This window comes from Camelus ferus, chromosome 12, assembly GCF_009834535.1.
Source record: "Camelus ferus isolate YT-003-E chromosome 12, BCGSAC_Cfer_1.0, whole genome shotgun sequence".
NCBI lineage: Eukaryota > Metazoa > Chordata > Mammalia > Artiodactyla > Camelidae > Camelus > Camelus ferus.
Window position 1 is genome coordinate 41,838,835 of NC_045707.1, and position 22,538 is coordinate 41,861,372.

Here is a 22,538-nt window from a genome sequence, read left to right on the forward strand (position 1 = left end):
CTCTTTTGGACTATATTGCTTAATCCCCAGTTTGGGCCCTCTTATCTCTTGAGGACCACACTTCAAGGAGCAAGAATCCAGATTACTGGGTGAATGGATAACTGTATTGGAGCACTTTACCGCCTTTAGATTCTAAAATATATTACTTTTTGCAAATCAGATTTAATACAGCTTTAAATCAAGATTTTTCAGTTTCTTATATCAGAAATCCTCAGGCAACTTCATAGCTGTATCGTTATTGACTTTGTCCTCAGGTGCCATTAATCATTCCCTGATTCACTGATGCTTTCAATCGTCTAAAGCTAAATAACCACCACACGTGAAGAAGGGATTAACAGGACTGCTCTAGAATCAGAAATTAAATGACGGGACATGGGCTTGAATTCTGAAAAGAACAACATAGCCAAACGTAAGAGAACAAGGGGAAGTTGGGAAACATGAAGAAAGGTCAGTGATTTATTTCTCTTAGCCTATTCTCTTGTCAGATAAACATTTCCAACGTTCCTCTTAGTTCTAAAGGACAGGTGGTCCCCAACTAACGTGATTTCTTCTTAGAGAAGTGGTAGATACACGGTGATTAAGATTCTGGGCCTGCTCACAAATGTCAGTCAGCTCACAGAACAGCAGAGAACCCAACCACCCCGTGCAACAACATTCCTATGGAGAATGTGCTCAGTGCTCAATTTTGAGCGTGAAGGACACACTTACCCCACAACCTCTTCGAATCAGCCTCCACACATTGTCCCACTGCTTGGAACACCAGTCCCTCACTCGAACAACCTCTACTCAATTGCCTGCCCTTCTACTGTGACATCATTTGCCCAGCCAGTGTTCTGGAAAAATCACACATTACCTTCCAGAAAGCCAGGACAAGTGGTTTTACATATTACAACTTCCTAATGTTAGTAGGTTAACCACAATACCCACATTCCATATAAACCTTACCAGGAAATTTATTCCATTATATATAATTAAAGTTAAAATAAACCTTCAGGGACATTTTGACAAGAGGAAAAAATTTCAAAGGCAGAGAAATGGGTAGATATCATTCCCTTTTAAAAATCATACAAAAAATTCAATTAAAACTAGAGAAGGCAGAAAAAGAGGGAAGAAAGAAGGAACAGCAAACAATACACAATGAATAGAAAGCAGTTACAAAATGGTAGCTCTTCATCCAACTATATCAATAGTCACTTTACATATGAATGGTCTAACTATATCAATTAAAAGACAGATCGTCAGAGTGGATAAAAACATAAGATCCAATTCTATGTTGTCTATGAGAAACCCATGTGGATATGATGGTTTAGAAACTGTGTCTAATTTGTATTGTCCTGTTTTTCGTAGAGGGTAGCTGTCCTTCCATTACTCTGTACCATGAATTCAGCTGGGCTAACACTGAAGCAGAAATGTTTTGGCTGGCCCCAGGTAGGGGCAGGTCAACAAGCATCTCTGGGCATCTCTAAAAGGGAGCATGCCAGTCTCCCAGCTGGGTCAGATTACTCTCATCTCCCAGTCACATCAGTAGCTCAGGTCGCAGGGTGACTTTTTGTGGCACCCTAGTTCTGAAGTTTAACTCCTCTCTCTTTCCTTTGGCATCGCTCAATGTATCTGGTCACAATTTGTTGAAAGAAACTGAATCATGCTATTAAAAGAGTACCTCTTCTCGAGTACTCTACATGTCAGGCACATTCATAGCACCACCATACTTAGGCATAGCTCAAGTTTTCAGAGTTCGCACACGGAGAGACACTGGTATGCCCTACAAGGTCACTAGAAAGATAAGCGAACATCTTCCTTCCCAATGACATGACAGACTTTTGGGAAATGATCATTGATCTGAAACAAAGAAAAGTCATTTCACATCTCCCTGCCCTTTCAAAGTGAGCAACATCTTTAAAATCCACAAAGAAATGTATGGAATTCATTTAGAATCTCTTTCTAAAACCAAGCTCTACCAGGAGACCACTATGTGAAGGTTGTGAGACATAGGAGACTGGGGAAGAAAAGCACAAGGCAAAAGGGATGACTTAATGTTTATTCCTGTGCATGCAGATGTGGGAAAATTACCACTGCTCTTGAACACAAATGGAGGAGCTCTGATTGATGACAATTTCAGAGGACTGTATAATGGGGGCTGATGGGCAAATATCAAAAAGTGTTACCTGGATTCTCAGAGGGGAAATCTCCCTCTTTAGAAAGAAATCCCCTCCATGTTTTAGATTAGGGCACAGTTTGCAAAAGATTCTTGTTAAATATAGGGTAGAACTCATTATAACCCAGGAACCCAATCTCAATGATACTCCCACTAAGCTGAAATCCAAAGAATAGGACTGGACTTAATTAGTGTAAATCAGTGGTTCTCAACAGATTTAAGGTCTAGGTTCAGCATGAGATACAATTTAGGACGAGTTAAAAGGACACACACACAAAAAACAGGAAGACACATAGCAAAGGGAGAATCAAGAGTGTGAAAGACATACTTTATCAAGGACAGCCCCAGACAAAGCAGAGAGAGCAGAGACCTGGAAGTGCCATAAAGGTGGGGGCCCACTGCAAGGGCAAGGTACAACATAGGAAGAGAAACTCCAAGGGAAGAAGCAGTATTAAGAATTAATAATGAACAAGGGATCATGTCACGTGCTTTGCAGGATGGTTAGCAGCATTCCTGGCCTCTGATATTTGATATTTGCAATACCTTCTGATATTTGCAATACCTTCTGCCCAGTTGTGTCAACCAAAAATACCTCCAGACATTGCCAAATGTATCCCATGAAATAAAATCACCCCTGGTTGAAAACCATTCTTCTAGAGCGATCTTTTTAATTAAAACTATTTCTCCCCTCTCATTATTGTTTCCATCTTAGCCTTTCCTCTAGGTTCAAGTTCCTTCTTTTCTAAAGTAGGCTTTTCAGTCATTCTGGCAGTAGGTGTGCACTGGGTACACTTTCAGTCTTTTTCCAAAAATGTTCTTGTGCTGACCTCCCTCTTCAATGATCATTCAGCTGCATGTGGAACTCTGAATTGACCATGGTTTCCTTCAGCACTTTGAAGATACCGAGCCACTGTCTTTTGGCCTCTGTCATTACTATTGGAAAGTCTATCCTCAGTTTGTTTCTCATTTACAGGAAATCTGTTTTTTCCCTCACATTTCTAAGATTTTTCTCTTTGATTTTTGCTGACTCACCAGAATGTATTTATATGTGGATTCATTTTTACTTATTCTGCTTGGCATTCATTGCGTTTCTTGAATCAAAAGTGTTGTGTCTCTCATCAATCCTGGGAAATCCTCCATGGTTGTCTTTTTTTTTTTTTTTTTGCAATATTCTATCTCTCTCCATTCTTTCTATTCTCTTAATCCAGACAGGGTTTCTACTAAACATATGTTGGACTTTCTCATTCTGTCTTCTATATTTCAACCTCCTCCTTCTTGTTTTACTGTCTTCTAACTCTCTATACTGCATTTGGGGTACTTTCTTCAGATCTATCATCCAGGCCTAATTTTCATTTAACTGTGTCTAATCTGCAGTTTAACTGGTCATAAAAAACATACTTCCTATATGCTGGGCTCTAAACTGACCGAACAAATACATGATTAAGACATTAATTCTCAACTTGAGAACTTTTCATCTAGTAGGCTAGCCAGACATATGCAAAGAAAATTATATTGCAGTCTAATAAGAGCAGCTGGAACCTGAATACCATGGAAAAGAGTGGTAGAGAATTAGTTGGTGGTGAGAGTGACCAAAAATGTTAAGTTGTGTGGTGGTGATGACAAAAGTTGTAAAGCTTGATCATCAAAAACTGGGTATCAAACCTACACAGACTATCCCAAATGAGGACAGTTTCCAAACTTTCCTCCTATGGTTCTTTCAAATTCATCTTCTTTTAATTGAAGGAATAATAATAATAACATCTTTTGTACTCAATATGTTTTTACTTACAAATTTTTATGTTATGTTTTTATAATATCATATTTAAGACCTACTAGTAGTATTTTAATAGCATATTAATTAAGTAATTTGAGCCTGTAACTTATAAGATCCTCTACATCAGACCAGCAGTTTATGCAGAAGAAAGATAGCTTAGAAACAAGAAGGGGAGGGAGGGTATAGCTCAGTGATAGAGCATGTGCTTAGCATGCATGAGGTCCTGGGTTCAATCCCCAGTACCTCCATTAAAATAAATAAATAAATAAACCTAATTACCCCCTCCCTGCCAAAAAAGAAAAAAGAAATATGAAGGGATGTCTGGTAAATTTTGGAATTTATAGGACACTCCGCTATAGTTGAACTGACTTATCTTACCCTAGAGTTTTCTTTAAACTAGCAACAGAATAAATAATAAAATAAAACATAAACAAATAATAAATTAAATTTATTTAAAAAAATAGAAAGAAAAAGGAAACTGGAAGCTTTCACATAAAAACAGATATTAAAATCAATAAATTGCTCTAAGAAATCAACTAAGTATAATAATTAACCTATAGATAATCATGTCTGAGACTTACAAAAGCATCTATAAATTTCTATAATAAAATACTACATACTTGTTTGAGTGTCAGGCTTACTTCGTAAGTATACAAATTCTTTTTAAAAAACAGTTGCTTGGAAAAATTCAATATCTTATTGCTAATGGAAAGTTCCTAGGAATGAAGAGAAATATGGGCTTTTAATTTGTTTTTGAAAACCTACGAGTTAAAAATAGAAACCTCTTCCCAAAATTGGATTGCTTCTGAGTATGTTGCCCTACAGAAAGAGAAAGAAAAAAGCCAACTCAAAGAGAAACGTGATAAAATGTTCATCTGACAGCTGCCATTCCACACTCCTCTTTGCCAAGAAATGCCATAACCTCAAAGCTACTGGGGCCAAAAGCAGCACTTTATTTCTTCACTTCGGATTTTACTAAACTTTTTAAGCAAGCAGAGTCGGTTTTCATCCATGATAACATCAAAACCAAGGAGATTTCAAACTTACGGAAAATGTTCATACTTCGCATCCTGATTTTTCAACTCTCCAACTGACCCTCAGTCAGGACAACGAGAAAGATGGTGACCTTTGCCCTGGCAGAGCTAATGGTATGAAAATGTCCCCCAGCACTCTGCAGTATCATCCAACCACATAACCAAAGACACTTTTGAGAAGGTCCCCCAAGACATGTACGCGAATCTCAGAAATCAAAATCCCAGGAGGCAGCCTGCAGGATGCAGACTGTTGGAGCTCGCTCTGTGTCATGCACACAGCATCCCCTGCGCTAGAGCCCAGGAACCTTCATTTCTAACCAGTTCCGAGGGGATTCTGAACATTTAGTGGAGTCTGCAATCTGCTGCTTTACAGATTGCCTTTGATAATCTGGCACTTCTGCACCACAGTGTCTCATCTCTAGGTGGCAGCACCTGTGAATTGTTGAGTGTCATTGTGACTGTTGAATTGTCAACTTTCAGAGATTTATTTCCAGGACAGGAATTACACACTGGATTTGTCCAACTAAACCATTATCTCTAAGCCCTCTATCTGTGGGGAAAAAAAACGTGGCAAGATAGATTTTGCATAATTTAAACCTCCAACTCAAACTTTAGAAATAAAAATAATTAACTGGCTACCTTTGCAAAGCTTTCCACAATTCACTTAAAGTGTAATGTCAGTTACAAATTTTAAGTCAAGATGTTGTAAGCATTTTTCTTGCCCTGAGTGTTTAAGCCATGAGACACCCCCCCGCCCTCCCTCCCCCACCACCTCCCACCCCTACCCCCACCCCCTCTCCCACCCCCGCCAAAGATCACATAGATCAGCAATCAGCAAACATTTTCTACAAAGGGCCAAATAGTAACTGTTTTAGGCTTTGCAGGCCATACCAATTATTCAGCTCTGCCATTTTCACGTAAAAGCAACCACAGACAATACATAAGTATACAAATGAGTGTGGTTGTGTCCCAATAAAACTGTATATATGAGCACTGAAATGTGAATTTCATATAACGTTCACATCTCAAAATATTATTATTCTTTTAATTTTTCCAATTGTATGGTCTGAATGTGTGTGTCCCCCACACACATTTGAAACTCTAATGCCTAATGTGATGGTATTAGGAGCAGGAAGCCCTTAGGTGGTACTTAGGTCATGAAGGTGGAGCCCTCATGAATGGAATCAGTGTTCATATTAAAAAGACCCCACAGAGACCCTAGTCCTGTCTGCCACGTGAGGATGCTATGAGAGGTCTGCACCCCCCAAAAAAGGGCCCTCATCTAACTTTGGTGGCACTCTGATCTCAAATCTTCAGTCTTCAGAACTATGAGAAATAAATTTCTGTTCCTGATAACCCACCTGGTCTGTGGTATTTTGTTATAGCAGCCAGAACAAACTAAGATACCAACCATTTGAAAAAAGTAAAACCTAATTTTAGTTCTTGGGCTGAACAAAAGCAGGTGGCAGCCAAGATCTGTCCCACTGGCAGCAGTTCGTAGACCCCTGACACAGAACAAACTGTTGCAGCACCATGTTTTGTCAGTACCTGAGGGAGGTTCAATCCAAGATAGATGCCTTGTCACTAAATAGAGGATTAAAGAAATTAAACAAAAAGTCATATGACAAAACTTGGAATTCTGACTCAGAGTCAATTTCCAGATGACATTTTACCCAATAGAACGCTTAGGTCAGATATTCCTAAATGCATCTAACCTTCCTTCTGGTACAGCCAAGCTATTAAAGGCCAGTGAATAGAGGTGAATTTTTGGGTCCAGAGAATCACACAAGCAGAAATGCAAATACAATCCGTTCAGCAGGCAAATGCATGAAGGAACCTTTAACCACGAGTCCCGAACCTCCACCAGGAAGCCAACACTGTTACCTGTAGTGTCCTGGCTCAGGGTTTCCTGGCTGCTGCTGCTGTAAGAAGGCACTGGAGTGATGGACAGAGAGGCTGGACAAGACAAAGGCGTGGCCAGCTCAGTCCTGCAAGTGAGGGATCGGTGATACACCGGGATGCCTGCATCTTTGGGGACGAAGAAAGGCAGATCTGATGGGAGGGTGGGTCTGCCTTGTGCATATGGATTTTTCCAGTGAGTGAGCCCAATTGCAACAGGCCCAGCAGCATCGTAACCTGGCAAGACAAATACATAAGGTCAGAAGCAGCGATCAAAGCCTTATACCATATTGCTTTTTGTGTTTCCCAAAAGTCTTAGCTGTGAGTCAAATCAAGCACCACTTGAGGTAAGGATGCATGTTACTAATAAATAGGCAGGAATTGTCACACTTGATGAATCTTGTTAACTAGTCAATATATGTTTATTAAGCACGTACTATGTGCTAGGTGCCTAGTGTTTGCCTTTAAGGAGCTCAGATTCCAATGAAGGAGATAAGACTTGTGTTCATAATGAAAAAAATTACTGAAGGCTTACGATGTACTAGATACCTTGCATAAGTGACCGTAATTCTCACAGCAACCGTACAAAGGGGCTATTACTATTTCAGTTTCACAGATGAGGAACCTGGACCTCAACTTACCCTCAGTCAAGCAGCCAGTAAGTGCCAGAGGCAGAATTTAAGCACAGATCTGGCTCCAAAATGGAAATGAGGATCAAGAGACCTGGGACCAGAGTTGTAAATCTAGTAATCATCTTCATTGAAGCCACGGCTGACGCTCAGCAATAAACAGTCTACTTCATTGCCATAAAATAGTGAAACCACTAAAAGTTACAACACTGTCTAACACTTACTGGCACTGTGCTAAGGCATCTACCAGCACCATCTTATTTAAACCTCACAATAACCCTGTCAGGAAGGCACTAATATTCCCATTTGACAGATGAGGGAACCAAGACTAAGGGGCATTATCACTTCCCCAAGGTCAATAACTACACAGAGGTAACAGGCAGGATTCAAGCCCAGGCTCACCGACGACAGCATGGGTGCTCTGGTCCTCTGAGCCATCCTGCCTCACCAAGAGAGCAGGCAACAAGAGGGATTCTGGGAGCTGGAATCAGGGTCTGTTTCCTCAAATTGCCCTCAGGTCATTTATTCCTTTCTGAACAACTTTTCATAGAGGATCTCGATGGACCCGGATGCACAAGGAAGGGGAAATGCTTACACACTTGAGAATCTGCTGACTGGACTATCTGAACACTTCTTGGTCGGTCACCTTCCTAAAAGGTGACTAAGTGGAATGCAGGGAGGTGAGTGACCCTTTCCTGGGTGAGGGCGATGGAGCCTCTGAAGACAACCATGGAGAACACAAATTCTCAATGTTCAGAACTGCAGCGGAGCCAGAGCCTCAGTGGCCGACTGAACTGAGCGCACTGACCCCAGGACTGGCCCCGATCGTGTTTGCTGGACTAAACCTCAGATGCAAATGTGTTTATTTTGTGATCAATACATTTGGATTTCCCACAGCTCCTAGAAGTATACTACTCCGTAGAAATGAAATTCCAGAATGTTCCATTTAAATTGATGCTCCATGATGTTATTATTAAAAATCTGAAAATTTATTTTACCATCTGTTTACACCAGAGAATACTTTTACAAGGAGAATAATCACAGGACCATGTTTTCCCTCACCTTGTTTTATCCAGAAACTTGCATAAATGCCTCTTTTCTTTCCATAGTCCCAAGCTCCTGGGGAGTCATTACACAGAAGAGAGTGTGTAATCTATATCATATACAGTGGAAGCATTCGCCTTAAAAGTCCCAAGGAACTCTGAACTCTTCCGTGTTTTACCATTTCTTTTATAAAATGATAGCTGATTTATTATATATACTTAATTTTGAAAATATATTGTTCACATAGCTAAGAAGCGTGGTTTTTTTTTTGTTGTTTTTTTGCTTTTTTAGTTTAGGGAATTACTGCATCATTTAGTCCAGCAATGGAGTTCATTAGCAAATATATTAATTCATGTTATTGATACAAATGAGCTATGAGATCTGCATAATTATGCTGGAATAGAAATGGATCAGCCTAAATTTAAAAGTAACAATGAGGTCAAAGGATTTTGGTTGGTTAGTTATCCAACTATCCAGGGGAACAGCTGGTATCCAAGAGGCAAGCAATAGGAATGTCACATTGGCAGCCTACTCACTGTCCCTCCTCTACCATCCTGACACAGGTGGGGAGAGGGGTAGAAGCAGGGCTCCCACCTTCCAGGGACATGACTCTCAGGGATGTCATCAGGGCAGACTTTTAACTTTAACCTTCCTCAGTCCCTTCCTAGAAATTCTCGGGGCTTGGCCTTCCTGCCACCGTCATTATTTCTGTCCTAATTGTTCTTCCCCCAGAGACTTGTCTTTGACCCTCCACATGCTCAATGTACGAACTCCCACTCTTAATCTCATCCTCTTCCAAAGACTCAACCAACTTCTCTGTGCAGAGAATGCCAATACCTCCATCTTCTGCCCATTCTTTCCATGTCTCCAGTTTCCTATGGGTCATTCTGAGTTGCGGGGTGGCTCTCATGGTCACTTCAAAACCAGCACATCTAACCTAGAGCCATCAACTCCTCTTCATGACTTCTGTATTTCTAGGAATAGCTCAGCCTCCCTGTCACCTGGACTCGAAGTCTCGGGGCACACGTATCTTTCTCCACATCCAGTCAATGACTAGTCCTGCTGGCTCTTCCATGCCCCTCCCTCCAGACATGCCTCTCTACCCCACTTCCCAGTTCATTATTGTCACATGCCAAGAGTACAGTCACAGTCACTCACTCTATTATGACACCAGATTCTCCCACATGAAATCTATCCTGTTCACCACCAAAATAACCTTCTTCCATCCATGCGTTCATCTTGTCACCCTCGTACTCTGAATCCTAAATGACCTCTCAGGACTTAACAAAAGTCTTGAGGAATGCCATTTTAGGTTATTTAGTGTTTTCAAACCAGGGTCCATGAACAAGGACCTTTAAGTTGTTTTCATTTTTCATTTAAAAGTGAATTTAATCATTTAAAAATTAATATGTGCATACTTTGGATCAAATTCTGCCACTTAGTTTTAGTGCCTGAGTTTGTTTTTTGTGTTTCTATCAAATTGGCACCAGTCGATACACTTAATGACAAAAGGAAAGAGATGGGTACATCAATGGGCATTTGAACCAAATAAAGACCCAATAACCTCACCTGAATGAGTGTTAACAAAGATTTCAGCGTGGGTTGAACAGAGAGCTGGTGGCCCAGCAGAGTTACTGTAAATACCTGGTAGTAAAGCTGCACTGAGCTCAGTGCAAAGGACCTTCGCTGCTGCAGTCAGGACCACGCTGCATTACAAGCAGTGACTACATTTCAGCAAAATAACAATGCTCATCTTCTCAAATTAATGTGGTAGATTTGTTGTTGTTGTTTTGCTTCTCAGTGTTTTAAATTTTACTTATAAAATTGATTTGATCTTTATGGCTATTTGAAATATAAAGTGTCTATATTTAGTTTTATGTTTGAGCATACTTAGGTATCCTTATAATAAAAATAATTTAAATCCATTTTAGAGGCTCTTAATTATTACTTCTTGTTACAGAGGTCCACACTGCCTGAGTCAGAAACCATGACATCATGTTTCAGAGCATGAGCTTCAGCGTCAAACAGACTTGGACTGAAATCCTGGGCACATTCATTTCTGGCTGGGTGGCAAAGAGCAAGCTTCCTCAGCAGTAAGATGGAGAAATAACAGTACCCTCCTCACAGGGTCCCAATTAAGTAAAATAATGTACACCTAGGGCCCAGAGCAGCGGGCAAATGAAAGGTGCAAAATAAACATTAGCTGCACATATTATCATTATTCTTTCTTCTTCTAAGTCAGTGGCCAAGACTCTGAAAGCAAGAAAATTTTGAAAGGAAGTAAAAAGGAGAGGAAAGCTTTAGCAAGCAGGAAAATAATGAGGGTCACTCTTCCTTTTTTGACCAAAATAAACACATAAGGGTCAGTAGGAAGGCAGCTAGGAGAGAGTGCTGGGTGAGCACATTATGCTCTGCCAGTGCCCTACTGTCTCCTGCTGGAGGGCCCTCACCCAGGAGGGGAGGGAGAGAACCACCTGCCCCAAACCGCAGGCTTCAAATTTCCGAGGAGGCCACGCGCTATGACATAAGATTTTATTTTTGAGAAGTCAGGGAACAGGACAGCTGGCACACACAGGTTCCTCAAAGCATAGCTTGCATCCAGTAACACCGATCTGTTGTTATTGTGTGTATGTCTGCATTACCTTTGCATCTGTGATGTAAAATTTCTTTTTAAAACAGATGAAACTAAAATCGATGAAAATAAGTCCGTAAAAGTCAGTTTTCATATTAAGTACATAATAACCCATGTTATACACACATGAAAGAGTTAAAGCAAATGACGGAAAGTTGGGAAACCCTTTTGGTTCTTTTTTAAATCTCTCTGGACCACGTTTCCTCCAGCCATTTCTATGGAAGCGCAATAAGGATCCACCAGAGGGCGCCCCAGCAAGGTGAGTCCACAAGTAATTGCCTTGATACTGAAAATAAAATTGATGTGCTTACATTTTCTACTCACTCCTTCCTTATCCCCCAACCTCCAACCTTTAGCGTCAATAACAATTTTTATTTAAAAGTGGCACAACTGCTCACCTATGGTGATCTGGCTGACACAACTGTAGTAGCTGCCCGTTGTTGCAGAGGAAAGGTTATAACTCCCACTGCTTATATCTTTGTCTGTTAAAAAAATAAAAAGAGAAGGTTAATTATTTCCTGGTAAACACAAAGCAAATAAATAACTGCTGGTAAATAAACCAGCTGACTGTGTCAGGGCATCTTGCACTCATTCATCGGTTCATTCACTGACACTTAGGGAATGCCAGGTGCCAGGCACTTGGGACATTTGAACAAGCAACCCAGACTATCACATGGGCAATTTCAGTTTGGTGTCACCATTATTTTTATGAGGGGATGGTGCTGGGGGAGGGCTGCAGGGGCAGCTGAGAAAACACCTGATCCAGACCAGAGCGTATCAGGTAAGGCTTCCTGGAGGAAGTGACATCTGAACTAAAAACTAAAAGGTGGGTACTATCCAAGTAGGCCAAAGGAGGATGTTGAGGGGAAAGATCCAGGCAGAGTGCTATCATCATGTTTGGAGGCTCAGAAGCCTCAGCTTCATGAGTTAGCAGCTGAGCACAGTAAAAGAGAGGTGAGCAGCGGCAGGACTTCGGCAGGACTTCGTTAACAAGTTTGGATTTTGCTAAGAGAGCAGGATCCCATTTTCATTTCAGGAAGACCATTCTGAGGCAGTGAGGAGAACAGACAGGAGGAGGGCAAAAGGAGAGGCAGAAAGACTCCTTTATGAGGCCGTATGGTCATCCTGATGAGAGGTGGTGGTAGCCAAACCCTAGGAGGAGCAGCAGTGGAGACAGAGAAGCAATTCCCTTTCAGGTAACAGTAAAGTGCGCTGCATTGAAGTCCTCGGTACCATGAACAGACCGTGCTTTAGGCAGAGGGGGCAAAGAAACCAAAACCTCACATTTACATGGCGTCTTCGCATTTTCAGCAGCGTCATGTTGGAGGTGGAACAGGGCAGGCCTCACCCCACATCTCTGATGGAAAAGCTGAGACTCCAGGAGGCCGAGCACCTTGCTCATGGTTACACCACAGCACGTGGCTGAACAGAGCGCAAATCCGGGTCAGAACTGTTTCAAATGGCTTATGAAAACCGTAGGGCACAACTAAGTGATTTTAAAACATCAAAATAAATATATTTTGTTTAATATAAAACACTACAGGTTAGAGAGGAAGAGCTGTAAGAATGGCTACAAAACAGACCTAAGGAAATTTCTGAATATTATATGGTATGTGATACCAAGAAAACTTTGATTTATAAATCTGATTTATAATGATGAAAATTTTAGGTCTGGGGAAAAGAAATAATTAGCAATTAGTCAAATGTATGCAAGAGAAAGTGTTTCTAGAAACATACTGAGTCATATTTTAAGGAGAGAGCAATGCAGATCGTTAGTGAAGACGGCTTTGTAGATGAACATCCTGGGAAGAAAGAACAGCAGGTACCCAGAGAGAGAGGGCAGGAGTTGGGAGTCATCGCGGGGTGTGTGGATGTGCTTGTGGTCACAAAGCAGCTGGCAAGTACTGACAAAAACAGGCGGTGAGCTAGAGGGGCCAGAAGGAATGGTGGCCCACAGAGGCCACATCAAGGCCACTGGAGGTCCACAAATGGGGAGGTAAAATGCTAAAAAAAAATTTTAAAACTATTTTTAATGTAGGAAAAATAATTTGAGTAAGTGCCTGTGGCCAACTCCTCTTCTAAGAAACATTCCCAGACAATGTCCATCTCTAGGGTGCGTCCTGACCAAGAAACACTCCCTCCAACAGCACTGCGCATGTGCGACTGGACTGGTCTACAGGTATCCCACACCATGTGCATTCAAGGGGCAGATCCACATGTAATGCAATTTGTTATTTCCACAGCTTAGCGCTATGCCTATATGTTCACCGGTTGAAAGAAAGAACAAAGGAACGCATGAGATTAAAGAAAGAACAAAAGAATGACCATTTGCCTTTCCTATTAGTTATAACTTCAAGTAGAGGTTGCCAAGATCAGAGAGAGCCCTGGGCTGGTAGTCAGCCGACCCGGGGTTCTAAAGGCCCAGCTTCGCTGCACCTCAACTCTTTGAACTTGGTCGAGCTGTTGACTTCCTTTAGTATTCGTTTTTCTATCTGAAAAGGGTGACAATAATGCTTATTTCACTTTTTCTGGGCTGGGGGTGGGGAGGAGGAAGAGGACCAGGTATGGTTAACGAAAATAAATCAGCTATACAAAATGCATAGTTAGCAAGTAATTCGGTATATATTTGTGGAATCAGCTGAATCAACACAACCCAGGACCTAAAACACATTTAACTACTCTAAAGTTGTCATTCCTAATTTTTTTAAAAAACGCTTCACTAATGATCTGTCCTTAAAAGATTTTGGAAGGGAGGAGACTTCCAAGGGACAAGGTCACTGGCATCAAAGGTGGGGGATGGGAGTGAAGGGAGAGATGGACACTGCAGAAATGGCTATGAATGGAGAGAAGAGAACAGGAATGAAGGACAAAAGCATACTGAGAAACAACTCATCAGCAAAGAAGCAGAATGCCTGAATTAAGAGTGAATTCCTGGGAAGAGGCTGTGATCAGGAAAACTACTGAAATTTGAATCGAATCTAAACGGTAAAACTAGGGCATAGTTTGGGTGGGAATATTTTGCAAAGGCTCAAGGAGCAAAAGTACCAAGACCTGTTGCAGTTTTGGTGCAAAGTGACTGTAAAGGAAGGTGTTTTCCTATATAAGAATTAGACAAAAATGCTAAATTTTGTGGGAGGGCTTAACTATCCATTTGACCCTTTAGGAACCACCTGCAGTTAAATAAACAAAATCAGGAAACTAGTGGGAAAACTTGAGACTATGAATGAGGTTAATAAACTTTGTGAGTTCTGGAGGCAGTAGATTAGATACCTGGTTCTAACTCTTATCTCCATGTGGCTCTGTTACTTTGTATGTACAGTAGGAATAATACAGGCACCTATCTTAGAAAGTAGTACATAGAAAGTGTCCAACTAGTGTCAGCTACTATTTTTATTTTATACTTAAAAAGAACAAGGATATCCATAAAACGGAATCCCCTACAGCAAAGAAAAATGAATGAAGCAAAGTTACACAAAATACTATGGATGAATCTCACAAACATAACCTTTAACAAAAGACGCAACACCCAAATGATACAGGATTCTATTTATGAAAAGTTCAACAACCAAATTAAATTATATTGTTTACAGATGCATACATAGATGGTACAACAGTAAAGAAAAGTAACAAAATAATTAGCACAAAATCAGCATGGTCATTGCATTTGGTGAGAAAGAAAGCAGTTTGAATTGTGAAAAAGCACGGGAGTGGCGTTGGGTCCTCTGGTGCTGGGAATGTCCTGTTCTTGACCGAGGTGGTGGTCACACAGTGTTCATTTTATAATTATTCGTTAAATTATAAATTTGTCTTGCCCATCTGTCTGTATGTACAATACTTTTTTTTAAAGAAATAAAGAGGGGCAGAAATCATGGTAGGGCAAATTAGAAATGCAAATCCTGCAGAAAAAAATGTCTAAGATACTTAGATGTCGGTGGAGTCATACAATAATAGCTACTGAGTACTTACTCCTTGCCAAGCACTAGGCTAACCATTCGTTATTTCCTTTACATCATTATTTCGTCTGAGCTCCAAAAACAACTCTTTTAAGGTAGGTCTGATTATTCCACTATCCTGATGAGGAACTAGAGGCTCACAAAATTAGGGAACTTGCCCAGTCCCACTTCTGGGAAGTCACAAAGCTGGAATTAAAACCCAGGTAAGTCTCACACGAGACCAATATTTGAGGACAGAGGCAAAGACAGAAGGAGGCCAGATTAATACTGTAAGCAGGGTTAGGTGGATTCCTGCTGTATCTGGTGCTACCTCTTTGACAGTCATTTGTCTGATGAGGCTTTATAGGGAATGAGACAGACATCACCTCGTGACTTCTGTTTTCAGAGGCCCACTTAACAGAACATGTGACAAAATTAGCCCAATTTCCTTTGTCTCAAATTATTTTGGGTACACTCATAAACAGGATGATCTTCCAACTAAGGATAATCAGGCCCACCTCAACATTCAACCTGTCTTTCATCTTAACCACAGCAAAAAAAAGCAGGTATCATGTCTATTTATGTCTTTCCACTGAATGCAGAATTCTAGTAAACAGGTAGGCAAATCTAAATAAAAATTGTCAATATGAAATGATAATTATCATGTCTAATTTGGGAATGTTTTTAAAGAAATATAACTAAAAATACAAAACAATGACAGTATACAAGCCTGGATCTGGGTGCCCAAAGTCAAGGTATTATTCAGGGGAGAGGTTAACACTAAATTTAGAGTTAGTGAAACAAAATGTAATGAATACGTGTAAATTTGTTAAGTAAGATTTAAGTAAAAGTAGAAAGGCAATTATTAAAATAACAGAAATAAACTATATTTCCAAACCAGTTTGCTGTGTTGGAGAGGGTGGGAGACAGATGGCGGGGAAGAATGGGAGAGTGGATTTAACAAAAAAATTCAACTGAGATAAAGGAAATAAATGAGAATAAAGCATAGGGAAAAAAAAAAAAAAGACAAAGAGAAAATTCAAAGTAAAACGGTAGAGGGGAGGGTATAGCTCAAGTGGCAGAGCGCATGCTTAGCATACACATGCACAAGGTCCTGCATTCAATCCCCGGTACCTCCATTGAAAAAAATAATAATAATGAAAATTAAACAAATAAACCTAATTATCTCTACCCACCCAAAAAAAACTATAAAAAAAATTAAGTAAAATGGTAGAATTAAGTTCAAATACATTAGTATAATGGCATGTAAATACTCTAACTTTGCTATTTAAAAGAATGTGAGATGGATTTCTAAAACAAAACAAAACCAACTAAATTCTATTTATAAGAAAAACACTTAAAACATAAGGACACAGAAATGTTGACAGTACAAGATATAAAAAGATATAGCAAGCAAATACTAACCAAAATAAAGCTAGAGTAGCTATGTTAATTTTAGATTAAAGGGTTATAAGACAAAAAACATTATTAAAGGTAAGGAGGGTCAATAAATAATGATGAAAGGTTCCGGTATAATTCTTCAGGAAGAAACAAAAATGTTACATCTGAGTTATCTGAGATAAAATAATCTCAAAATATATGAAGCAAAAATTAATAGAGCTACAAGGAGAAACTGACAAATCCACCAGGAAAATTTTAATGAAACTGCAGAAAATTTGAGATGGCAAATCACCTGCATCTGTTAAAATGAAGAGCTTGATTTACTAGCTCTGGGGTGGGCCTGGAATTCTGCAATTTTTTTCAGTTTTATTAAGATGTAACTGACAACTGCATTTCTAATAAACTTCCAGGTAGTGCCAGTGTCTCCAGCCCCTGGTAAAGTCCTCCCCTGGAATCCATACTCCACAAAGCCTGGGGAAACACCTCACCCACGAGAAAGGAAGGACAAATTAAAAAAGGAAAGGAAAATGTTTTCATTAAACCCTTAAAAACATATTAGAAGTATGCTTATACATATAGACAGATGAAACTCAAGAAGTATCAATAGATAAACGATGCATAACACTGACTTTACAAAAAACCTCACCATGCCTTTAATTACTACCTTACTCTAGTGTACTGGAAATAACATTTAACTTACAAAATACATATTTATTGCATAGAGTGAGCTACAACTGCCTACTGCATCTGATTTTTTTGTACATCACTTAAAATTGTTTATAAAAAAGTTCTAGAGAACCCACTAGGAAGAAAACAAAATAGCATGGAGGGGTGTATGTGTATGTGTGTGTGTATGTGTGGATGGGTGTATGTATGCATGTGTATTCCTCAGAAATACTGGTGTGATTTATTCCAAGTTTGCTGTATATTTTATGGGCTTACAGAAAAGTTAATATTCAAGGCCAACTCTTTTCTCCTGGCTGTGTAACCCGTATCTCATCATCTAACCTGGGCCTCAAAGTCTACCTTTACATTATGACTGAAATTCATTCATTTAAAAAATACTGAGTGCACATCATGTACCACAGATGCAGGCTGGCCCTAGGTAAGAACTGGAGCCTTGGGAGGTCTCTGCAAGGTGCTGATGAATTAATCAAAGCATAGAAAGTGTGTTTCGCTCCACAGAGCTTTTCCTACAGTGATGACAATAAACGCATCAGAGTGCTGTATCCTGTACTGCTCTAGGGCTTTCTAGGTTTTCATAAAGTTTTTGCCTTTGCCGTTTCGTGTGGTTTTTGCAACAGCACTAGGAGACACGCAGGGAGCAGGCAAGGTAGGGACCAGCTGTAGGACTACTGGGAGTGGCCCCCTTCTGTCTCCCACCGTACCCGAATGAGACCCGAACCCCTGGAGGGCAAGGCCATTCCTTATTCACCTTGTGTCCACAGAGCCTGGCTCTGCCTAATGCACAGAAAGCAAAATAAATGTTTGCCTAAGACTCTAGGAAGCCTTTGACTATTTTAATTACCATTCCTGCGTTTTAAACACCTGGCCTAATACTCATTATTCAGCTTCCCTTTGAGTCCACTCTCGTGGGCACAGTGACGAAATGACCTTTCAGGAACTCCAATTAGAGAAAAGCCTTTCCTTGCCTTTCTTTCTTTCCTACTTGTACCTATTTGATTCAGTAATGAAAATCCTACATTGTATTCTAATTTTTTTTCCAGAAAATAAAGATCCATGCCTTATTACTACAATATAAGACTCATGAAAACAGTTTTTGACTTTGTTTTTACTTCCAGAACCCACAACAGTGCCTGACACATAGTCAGCACTCACAAAACATATACTGAATTGTTTATTCTAGAAACTTCCTTGGTAGCTGCAGACTACCAAGGACCTCTGGGACTGCGTTCTAATAGAAAAATCCACATGCCTATTACAAAGACCATACTGCTTTAAAGGAAAAGATTAAAATGCTTCTTCACCGGTTCAAAGTAAAACTTAAATTTTACCCTAGAAAGAAACTTTCAAAGTGTGAAGGGCTGAATGTCAAAGTATAATCTGGACATGCTTTGCCACAGCTTCTTAATCAAAAAGGATCCTAATCGAGGTTGACCATGAGTGTCTGGATTGCATAATAACAAGCACGCCAGCTGGTGGAGGGCGGAAACAAGGCAAGTCATCAAATAGCTGCTTGGACATCTTTTGTAGCTAACGCGTGAGTTCCAGTTAGTCAGCACACATCAATCTGATTTCACCACGTACTGTGAAAGTGCTTTTGCTCTTTCGTTCGTTCCTATTTTTCTGAAGGGTATAAGTTATGTGACTTGTTCGCAATAGAAAAATGAAGTTTTAAAAATGTGTGCATAGTGTACCGTCCCCTGCTAGAGTCTAGTCAGTCTTTCAGTCAGTCAGACAGCCAAGGACCACTCCCCCAGGACGAGCCAGGCGCTGGGCTAGGCACCAGGAACAAAGATATACAGTCTTCCTCGGCCTTTGGGATTTTTACAGCCCACAGAGGGAAGTCCTCACTACAGTACCAAATAAAAAGCTGCTGGAGAGAGGAGTACCCTGAAAGTTCCCAAGTGAGGAACCAGGAGGACAGAGAGATCACAGAAGAGGGGAGGGAGCCTCATAAAGGAGGAGGGGGCTGTGTTTCAGAGCGTGGGCCAAGGTCCAGACACCTGAGAAAACCTGGCACCATCGGCCACACCTGGTTGGGAGGTGGGAGTCTGGGGCCCAGGGCAGCAGCAAAGAAGGATGGTCAGCACCCAAAGGGCCTTGTTTGCCAAGCCAGGGAGCTTAGACTTTGACCTGTAAGCAGAGGGGAGCCCTTGGAGAGCTTCGAGCAGAGGACTAACAGGATCAGGCTTACAACTGGGATCAGGAAGGGGCCGGGACTAGGGGCAGGGAGACCGCTGGGAGGCTGCTACTGCAGTCAGAGGTGGCAGTGTCAGTGGCCTCGACTAGTAAGGGCTGGGGACAGGGAGGGGAGAAAACAGAGTAGAAAGACTTAAAGAAAGAAGAATCAATGGGACTTGGTGGCTGAGAGTATATGGTCTGGGAGAGGCAGCCTGAGTGCTTACTGAGTACTCACTATGTAGCACTCAGATGCTCTTACAAGTATGGTTGCTTTTAAACCTCAGAGCGACCCCATTTTACAGATAAGAAAATTGAGGCACAGAGGATGAATTAGTTTGTCCAAGGTCACGGTTGGTATGTTCTGGTAAAGAATGCCTCAAAGAGGACTCCCAGGATTCCAGCCTAGGGGACTGGATAGAGTACACTGGCCCCTGCCAACCTCCCCGTCTTAGACGCCATGCTCCACCAATACCATGCAGCCAGCGGCTGCCTTTATGCCCCCTGCCAGCTCTCTCCTTCCCCTTTGTTCCTGCTGTTGCCCCTCCCTGGAACGCCCTCCTGCTCCAGGTAACTCTGACTTATCCCTCAATCCTCCCAGCCCCTCCCCCACAACACTGCATTATAATTCTCTTTAAGAGTCTACCTCCTCCAGCTGACCCTGCCATCTTGAAAGACTGAGATCTCATTTATTTTGGTACTCCTGGGTCCAGGCTAGAGCCTCACACAGTCTGAGCTCAGTGGCTGGAGTTATTCTGTAGGACACAGGTCTGGAAGAGGAATTCTGTTTCAGATACGTTGAGTTTGCAAAGCCAGCTACAAGCACAGCACACACAAGAAAGAAGTTCTGAGTTGGTGATGTCTATTCAGGAGTCACCTGAATAAAGACAAAGTGATAGGAGGGAAGCTATGTCCTCGGCACTCATCCCTTTGTCTTGCCCCATTCCCATGCTGCATGGTTCAGCTCAGCTCCCATTACATCCCTCGCCTATACCCACTTCCAATCAGAAGTCCTGAACTTCTGGTCATCCACTGTCTTTGCTCAAGCCACGCCTTCTGCCTGGGATTAACCACACAGCCGCCCATGCCTGAATGAGCATATTCTCTTCCTCTTCCTAACTTCCCCCACCCCCAGGCTCCACAGCCAAACTCCCTAGCCTGTATTCAGGCTCCCCACTCATCTGGTGAGATTAAGTAAATTCTTCAACCTATCTGAGCCTCAACATCTTCAAGTGACTATTGGGCTAACATTGGACTAATTTCTTAAAGGTCGTTGTGAGATTTAAATGAGCTAATTTGCATAAAGTGCCATTACTGTGTCTCAGCACAGCCCACACTTCTACTTACAACATAGAAAACTTGGTCACCCCGGTTTACAGGCTTACCGCTAAGAGACTAACTCTGCCCTCAGGGCCATTGTCTCACATTTGGTAAACGTCTGATCAATGTCATCCAAATGGCTGAGAGTGAGATTATGAAGTCAAGGACAGAACTCAGGCAAACAGCAAGTAAACAGGCAGAGGAGTCCACAAAGAAGAAGCCATTTAAGAGGCAGGAGGAAAATGAGGGGAGAACAGTTGTAAACAAAACTGGCTCTAACTGCATTTTCTTCTTGTCTTCCACTTGGTCTCTCTGCCCTCACCACACTGACCTTCCAGCTCGCCTTGACCATAACAAGCTCATCCTGTCCTGAGGCCTTTGCACTTACTGTTCCCTTTACCAAGAGTGCCCTTTCCGCACATAATGAAATTGCTCACTCCTTTCCACCATTTAACTCTTTGCTCAAATATCTCCTCAGAGAGGCTTTCCTTATCTGAAGTAGCCCCCACTGTGCTCCATAAGCTCTTTGGGCCCTTATTAAGCCTCCTCAGATCCAAAACTAACAGCTCAACGACAGGCTGGCAGGTCCAACCACAAGTCCCTTCCTGGTGCACCCTGGGATACGGCCCTTGTGCCTTCTTTTGCATGGCCAAGAATGAATCAAGTCCCAGCCATTTCTCTCTTGTCACCCATCTTTGGTCTCATGCACATGGTTACATAATGAGCTAAAAGCACTTAAGGACCTAGACCAGGAAAGGAAAGAAACATCAGTGGTGAGTATGACAAGGTGAGGCATTAAAAATCCAGAATTTTAAAAACTGCATCATCCATTGAACATATATTTATTAGAGGACACACTACAGTTATTGTTAACCTAATTCCATTCCACATTTCTGGAAGATACGTGTCTAGATGGCTGCCTGAAAGTAAAACTTCAGGCCAAAATACAGAAAAAGCAAGTTCCAACAGAGGATCAAAAATGCATATTTGGATGGGAAGCTAATGAGGTTTACTGGAGGCTGCTGCTAATGAAATGCATACATAAGCCAAATTTCTCTCTCTTCTTAGGAACCTAAAACACACAGTCTTACAGTATAACTGTTCATTCTCTTGGCAGCCCCTGTGCTAAAGATAGGACTAAGGCATTTATTAAATCAGTCAAATGAATATAAAAATTGAACCCTCTAAATTCCAGGCATCCCCCATCATGACATCTAAACCCAAATCCAACAGAATTGAAAGGGGACTTTTTTTTTTAAGCTGTTTGATCTTCAGAAGGATGATATGTGGAAGATTCCAGAGCTGGACCAGACTCTCATCAGATAATAATAATCTCTACAGCATCCAGCAGATGAGGAATACGTTGACTGTGCCTAGTTTTGGTTTTTTTCTGAACTCATTTACTAGGTTGAAAACCCTGATGGACTGACTTACCTTGTTGTGTCTTGGGTCACATCACTACATACCAAAAAACTAACGTGCACTTTGCTGTCAAGTGTATTCACCACTTCTGCAAATGAGTATGCCTAAAATACAATCAGAAGGTTGAATTATCCCCAGACGGCAATCCAAGAACAACGTTATGTGTTCAATGTGCAGCAGGGGCAAGAACAACCCAAATCCCAGCAGACAATGCTCTGAGAAATAAATAAATAAATAATATAATAAAATAGGCCACTAGTATGCAATTTGTAATCTGCTCACAATTTGTTAGGTTCCCAAGCATCAACTGCTAACCCTCAGAGCCACCTGAGTGATCATTTTACACAGTTCAAACCCCAAGCAAAAGAGACTGACCCTTTTAACCTTGGGGAAATGAGCAGGGGACATCACTGGCCTGAAGAATGAAGCCTCCA

General features: G+C 41.2%; 1 protein-coding gene across 1 annotated transcript in view; it reads right to left on the minus strand.

The window, feature by feature from the left end:
* The window catches only part of ANO4 (anoctamin 4), a 309,704-nt gene extending 302,585 nt beyond the window's left edge, over nucleotides 1-7,119 (minus strand). The window contains exon 1 of the mRNA XM_032493545.1: nucleotides 6,848-7,119. The gene's annotated coding sequence lies outside the window, so the exon portion shown is untranslated. The remainder of the gene's footprint in view (nucleotides 1-6,847) is intronic.
* Nucleotides 7,120-22,538: the final 15,419 nt, after the last annotated feature.